This window comes from Numenius arquata, chromosome 33 (genome assembly GCF_964106895.1).
Source record: "Numenius arquata chromosome 33, bNumArq3.hap1.1, whole genome shotgun sequence".
Lineage (NCBI taxonomy): Eukaryota > Metazoa > Chordata > Aves > Charadriiformes > Scolopacidae > Numenius > Numenius arquata.
In genome coordinates, this window is record NC_133608.1 from 276,396 (window position 1) to 284,033 (window position 7,638).

The following is a 7,638-nucleotide window of genomic DNA, read 5'->3' on the forward strand; positions in this document are numbered from 1 at the left end:
CCTGCGCCGTGCTCGTTCGTGTGATGGGGCCATTTGCATACAACACCCGTGTCCCCGGGTGAAGAGCAGAGAAGGGACCATTTCGGAGCCCTCCTGCTTTTCGGAGCCAGTTTTTCCACCTGGGGAACGCTCTCTGCTTCCGAAGAGACGCCCTTCTTTCCAAATATCCCGAATAAAGCGCTGAGAAACGGCCGGCGGGGCAGAAAGAGGGCTGTTGGGTTAAAAGAGGGGATGGAAGAGGGGAAAGGATGAACTTCTCGGGCAGTGGTCCTTCCCTGAGCCGCCGTGCCTCCGTTCTCCTCGGCGGCGCCTGGCTGTAACGGGGACCCCAGGCCGGCAAAACCTACATCCAAACTCCGGAGGGGGTTTGTTCCTTAAATAAACCCAAGCCCTGAATTTTTGTGAGCGAGGAAAAAAGCTATCTCTTGCCTTAGGATGTTTTTCAGCCTTCTCCGGGCGGTGGATGGGGATGTCAGGCTTTAATTCCCAATATCCCTCACACGGGATGAGCCCAGCCCGGCAAAACCCACATCCAAACTCTGGAGTGGGGTTTGTTCCTTAAATAAACCCAAGCCCTGAATTTTTGTGAGTGAGGAAAAAAGCTATCTCTGGCCTAAAAAATAATTTTCAGCCTTCTCCGGGCAGTGGATGGGGATGTCAGGCTTTAATTCCCAACGTCCCTCATGCGGGACGACACGCTCCAGCTCACGAGGAGTCGATTTACTGGCCGCGAGCGTTGCCGTCTTTAAAACGGGTGAATTTTGCCCTTAGTCTAGGAATCCTGGTGGGGGTTTAATGGTGAAACTCTTCTATAGGGAATAGAAAACGTTTATTCCCAGGTGATAGCTCGAAGGGAGCAGAAAACCGAAGTGAACCCTTTTCCTCGGCAAATATTCAGGAAACCGGCAGCAAAAATGGTGAGGGTCATGTGCTGGGAGGTAAAACTATTGATTTTTCTTCTCTAAGTAATGAATAATTAAAAACCTTATGTTTTCTTCTGCAACCTTGTGGCCCTGGAGCCCCAAAACCACATGGTTTCCCTTCCCTCGGCGTCTGCTGGCGGCTCCAGAAACGCCGCCGAATTTCTTCCTTGAGTGTGATGAGCGGACCCTGCTTGCAAAGGGCTTTAATTACGGATAAATGCTACAAAAAGTGGTTTTTCTGGCGCAAAGGCCTTTCTAGCCAAAAGGATTGCAACGTAGGACAGCGACACCCCTCCAATTCATTCTATATATTTTAAAAAAAAAAAAAAAGCTAATAAGAGCTAACACAAAGCAGGGGAGGTGGCTCCTCATTTACCAGGAGAACTCAGGATCCCAATTCCCCGTCTCCTGGATGTTCCTCCTGGCTGAGTTTGTCCCTTTTTTTTTTTTTTTTTTTTCGCTTGGGGTTTGTTTTGGTTGGTTTTTTGGGTTTGGTTTTTTTTTTTTTTTTTTTGGTAAAAGCGGAGACGGTAAAACCTGAAACCCCCGCAGCAAAACTCCTCCTCACCCGGGACTTTTTGTTTTTAATGACTATTTTAGGCCACGCAGGATGGCAAGTGGCTACGGAGCCCTCTGACAAACCCCCCCGTGAAGTCTCATTAAAACTTCCCTTGACGTCACGGCTGCCGTTTTAGAAGGCGAAGACGTTTTCGCGCCGGCGTTTGCTGCGGGCAGGGCTGGGGAGGTGGGGGGGTTAGAATCACAGAATCATCTTCATGGTTGGAAGGGACCTTTGAGATCATCGAGTCCAACCGTAAGAAGAGAAGCCGGGGCTGCGGTCGGGGCACTTTCCTTCCTCCTTTGCAGGTGAGGATTTTCCACGGGGTTTAAGCAAATCTGAGCTGCCGAGAGACCAACGTGCAAAGCGGGGAGAGAAAGCGTTGAGGATCCATCCTCGAACCACCCCCACCGAGGTCGGTGTGGGGTAGGACACCCCCGTAACAACCCCGGGACTGTGTCAACCAGCCGTAACCATCATTCCGTGGGTCGGGATAACTCTCCCCCACCACCAGGCACTGACAAACCAACAGGCGACAGGATTTAGCAGGGGGTTCTGGAGGAATTTGGTGCCGAGAGAAGCCCTGACACGGGCCTGCTGGCCGCGAGGGGCACGGCCGAGCCACCAACAGCTCCCCGGAGCCTGGGATTTCCATTCCTTGGCTTTACCATCTGAACACATCCGTGGTTTTATTACCGGGAAGCAGAGGGAGCAGCGCGGTTTGCCAGGACGATGGCCAACCCCAACAAAAACCTCTCACCTCTAAGCCTTTATCTTGCTTTCACACAGAATCACAGAGTGATTTGGGGTTGGAAGGGACCTCTGGAGATCATCTCCTCCAACCCCCGGGCAGAGCAGGGGCACCCAGAGCAGCTCCCACAGGAACATGTCCAGGCTGGTTTGAATGTCTCCAGAGAAGGAGACTCCACCACCTCTCTGGGCAGCCTCTGCCAGGGCTCTGACACCCTCAAAGTCAAGAAGTTCCTCCTCATGTTGAGATGGAACTTCTCTTGGTCCAGTTTGTGCCCGTTCCCTCTTGTCCTGTCACTGGGCACCACTGGAAAAAGACTGGCCCCATCCTCCTGACACCCACCCTTCAAGTATTTGGAGGCGTTGATCAGATCCCCCCTCAGTCTTCTCTTCTCCAGACTCAAAAGCCCCAGGTCCCTCAGCCTTTCCTCATCAGAGAGATGCTCCAGGCCCCTCATCATCTTGGTAGCCCTTTGCTGGACCCTCTGCAGCAGTTCCCTGTCCTTCTGGAACTGGGGAGCCCAGAACTGGTCCCAGTGCTCCAGATGGGGCCTCCCCAGGGCAGGGCAGAGGGGGAGGGTGACCTTCCTCCCTCCACCTGCTGGTCACACTCTTCTTGATGCCCCCCAGGATGCCATTGGCCTTCTTGGCCACCAGGGCCCATTGCTGGCTCGTGGGCATCCTGTTGTCCCCCAGGACTCCCAGGTCTTTTTCCTCAGAGCTGCTCTCCAGCAGGTCACCCCCAACCTGTCCTGGTGCAGGGGGTTGTTCCTCCCCAGGGGCAGGACCCTACACTTGTCCTTTTAAAAGCACCGTCTTCCCTAATGGTGGGGTCTGGGCACGAACAAACCGGGGGGGATCCCCGATTTCTGCTCGGCTTCGGTACCGAGGTGCTCTCTGGGCGTGGGGACACTCGTTGGGTGGATTTACCAAAGGGCTATGGATTTACCATTGGCATTGGCGATGAGGGTGGCCACGGCAGGTTGGATGGCATCCCCGGTCAAAGCAGGGTGTGCGCTCCGGAGGGAGGAGATGGCTCGCAGTAACTCTGCCAGTTTGGCTTCCACAGAAGGTGAATGAACTTCTCCTAAAATTAAAAAGGGGAAAAAACATGGGTTTTTTTGCACGTGCAAACTCTTCTCCTCACCTCTCCCAGGAGGAGCTCACTCCAGCACGGCGGTAAAGGGACCCGGCTGTTCCTAAACACTCGAATTCTGCTCAAAACAGAAAATAACAAATGCTGGAGACTGAATCAAGCAGAAAACACCACTTGGAGCGATGGGATGGATGTGGAAATTGCCCGGTCACCAGGGCCAGGACCCTCCGTGAGGCTTCACGTGGCCTTTTGTCCAGGTTCTACTCCATGCACCCAAGCAACGAATGTCCCTCCCTTCCTTCTGCAGGACCATCCTGTGCCATCGTGTCTTTGCATCCAAAGCTCCAAGGGAAAAATCCTCATCCCAAGATGAGCACTTGGAAAAACACTCGTCGAGAGAACCAGCCGGGGCAGGTTGAATTTCCATGAGCAGCCGGCGTTGTTTGATGGCTCTTGAAAGCCCAACGTCTGGAAGCCAAGAGCCCCGCGGCAGTTAGGGGCTGGCTCCAGAAGCTTGGCCAACCCAACTGGTTGGGTGTGCTGGGGGGAAGGCTGTCACCGTGACCTCCAGCTACAGCTTGCGGCCGTGGGTGGGGAGAGCAGGATGAGAGGGATCTCTGGATGCTTCGGTGGGCAGGACGGCATTTCTCCAGGAGGTTTTTTCTCCCAGCAAGTGGTGGAAGGGATTTTGTTAAGGCTGCCGTGCTCCTGGAGCAGCACCGGCCCTGTCATCACCTTGTCTTAATTCCCATTTAGGTCTAGTTACTGGGCTCCAGCCTGGAGTGTCCTGCAAGGACAGAGGCTCTCCTGGGAAAAAGGAAAGGGGGAAAGCACCAGAGCCCGTTTCTAGGCTGTGACACACGCTTGGGATCCCACCACCGTACCCTTGGGATCCTACCACCCCACGCTTGGGATCCCACCACCCCACACTTGGGATCTCACCACCACATGCTTGGGATCCCACCACCCCACGCTTGGGATCCCACCACCGCACCCTTGGGATCCCACCACCCAATACTTGGGATCTCACCGCTGCACGCTTGGGATCCCACCACCCCTCAGAGCATCCCCAGCTCCGGCCTCTCCTCCACTCGTGACATTTGGGCTCCTTCCCAGGCAGGAATCCCAGTTTTCCCAACGGAAAGCTTTCTTCCAGCCCGTTTAACTCAACTCGCAAGTAATTGCAGGTGCTGCCAACGGCACTCGAGGGGGATTTTGCATCGCTTTTGGAGGAAACCCGTGCGCTTAGATGGTTAAAGTGCTCCAAAATTTTATCTGTTGATGCAATTCATTACAGGAAACGACGTTTACATAATTTAATATCTGCCCGGCGAGAAGCCACTCTCACCAGAAGTGTCTAAATCCATGGTTTTAAATAAATAATGCAGCAAGAACGAGGCGGGATGGCCTCTGCTGGACACAATCTGCTCGGGTTTTTAAGGAAATTAAGTGGATTGAAAAATAAATCTTTACCTTTTTGGAAGAGCTGGCGGAAGTCCTGAAGTTTCCCGTCGATGTTCCTCAGGTGTGTGGTGATGAGGAGGACCTCCGGGGGAGCCGGGGGGCCGGTGCCACCCCCGGGGCTCTGGATGGAAGCCGGCCACGGGCCGTGGGGCCGGTGGCCCGGCGGGAGGGGTCTGTCTGGCCGTCCCCCGGCGCGGTCCCCAGCTCCCGACCCGTCCATGGCGAGGTGCGGGGCTTCCCGGCTGGGTCGAGCCTTTCCCTCAGGCTTCGTTTTGGGGGGCAAACCCCCCCGGGGAGCCGTCAGCCCCGCTTCCCCTCATCCAAAGGAGGACGCCGCGGCATTCTGCGACCACCACCAGCGAGGCGAGACGAAAAAAACTGGGAAAAAAACCAGAAGGTGAGGGATGAATTCTCATCCTCTCAACGTTTATCCATTTTCTGGTTCCGTAGACTTTGCAACCAGGGTTTTCTGAGAAACGACCGAAGCCGGTTTTAATTACGGAGTGTCTTCACATCCTTTCACTTGGAAACCCAAGTTTGGGATGCTTTTTTTCTTAGTGAGGCTTTGAGATGGAAAACGAGCCCCCAGTCTGGGCGCGCGATAGTATTTACCAGAGCACCGTCTGCAGGTGAAATCGCGGCTTTGGGGGAGCTGCAGGGAACGGCTTCCATCCCCTCCCTTCTCCGTCCCGGGCTAAAACACGGGCAAAGCCATCCCCCCTCCTCAGAAATCCCTCGGTTTATCCCGGTTCATTGGTGGAAGCAGAAAATCGCGCCGTTGCTGGTGTCCCCAGTGCCTTGGGCTTCCAAATCTTGGTGTCCCCGGTGTGTTGGGCTCCCAAATCCCAAATCTCGGTGCCTTGGGCTCCCGAATCTTGGTGTCCCAGTGCCTTGGGCTCCCGAATCCCAAATCTCAGTGCGTCGGGATCCCGAGTCTCGGTGTCCTGGTGCCTTGGGCTCCCAAATCCTAAATTGCAGTGTGTTGGGCTCCCAAATCTTGGTGTCCCCAGTGCGTTGGGCTCCCAAATCCCAAATCTTGGTGTGTTGGGCTCCCGAATCTCAATGTCCCCAGTGCGTTGGGCTCCCAAATCTTTGTGTCCCCAGTGCGTTGGGCTCCCAAATCCCAAATCTTGGTGTGCTGGGCTCCCGAATCTCAATGTCCCCAGTGCGTTGGGCTCCCAAATCTCGGTGTGTCTGGGTGCGTTGGGCTCCCGAATCCTAAATATCAGTGTGTTGGGCTCCTGTATCTTGGTGCGTTGGACTCCCAAATCCCGAATCTCAGTGTGTTGGGCTCCTCAATCTCAGTGTCCCCAGTGCCTTGGGCTCCTGAATCCCAGTGTCCCAGTGTACTGGGCTCCCAAATCCCAAATCTCAGTGCGTTGGGCTCCCAAATCTCAGTGTCCCCGGTGCCTTGGGCTCCCAAATCCCGAAGCCCGGTGCTTTGGGCTCCCAAATCTCGGTGTCCCGGTGCATTGGGCTCCTGAATTGCAGTGTCCCGGTGCGTTGGGCTCCCGAATCCCAAACCTCAGTGCGTTGGGCTCCTCAGTCTCAGTGTCCCCAGTGCCTTGGGCTACCAAATCCCAAATCTCAGTGCGTTGGGCTCCCAAATCTCAGTGTCCTCAGTGCCTTGGGCTCCTGAATCCCGGTGCCTTGGGCGCAAGAATCTCTGTGTCCTGGTGCGTTGGGTTCCCAAATCTCAGTGTCCCCAGTGCCTTGGGCTCCCAAATCCCGAATCTCAGTGTGTTGGGCTCCCGAGTCTCGGTGATGCCGGTGCATTGGGCTCCCAAATCTTGGTGTCCTGGTGCGTTTGGCTCCCAAATCCCGAATCTCGGTGCGTTGGGCTCCCGAATCTCAGTGTCCCAGTGTGTTTGGCTCCTGAATCCCGGTGTCCCCGGTGCCTTGGGCTCCCAAATCCCGAATCTCAGTGTGTTGGGCTCCTGAATCCTGGTGCGTTGGGCTCCCGAATCCCGGTGCCTTGGGCTCCCAAATCTTGATGTCCCAGTGTGTTGGGCTCCCAAATCCCGAATCTCGGTGTGTTGGGCTCCCGAATCCCAAATCCCGGTACGTTGGGCTCCCAAATCTCGAATCTCGGTGTGTTGGGCTCCCGAATCCCAAATCCCGGTACGTTGGGCTCCCAAATCTCAGTGTCTTTGGTGCGTTGGGCTCCCAAATCCCAAATCCCTGTGCCTTGGGCTCCCGAATCTCGGTGTCTTTGGTGCGTTGGGCTCCGGAATCCCGAATCCCGATGCCTCTGCTGCTCCCTGCGTGGGACGAGACCAGTCTGTAACCTGGGGCAGGTGTCAGGCCTGGGTGTGGATTTTCCACATTCCTCTTGGGAGTTGTGAAATTACTCACTCACTTCCCAGCCCTATCTTTGGGATCAGACCCAGCCTCCTCACCCGCCTCTCGTTAACCCTCCGCTGCCCGAAACAGGGGAAGAAGCCTCAGCGGGATCCTATGTGCACGGGTATATATTATATATATATTTTTTTTTTAATATAAATATATTTTTTAATGTTTTTTATTTTATTTTATTACATATATATATATATTTTATACAGCAAGGCCCTGCCTAAGGAGATTGTGCGACACAGGGAAAAGGCAAAGCAAACCTTACACAGACTCATTCCCCCAAATTACTCAGACCAAGCGGAAGGTGGCATCTTTGAAAAAGTAAATCGATCAGAAATAGATTATTTGCCCTAAAGGGCGCTTAGACACTGCCCTGAAGCATTAAATCCCCTTTGTTCTGCGTCCTATAAATATATATTTATTTTATATATTTTTTTTATATTTATACATATTTTTATATAAGTATATATTTTTTATATATTTTATATATATAA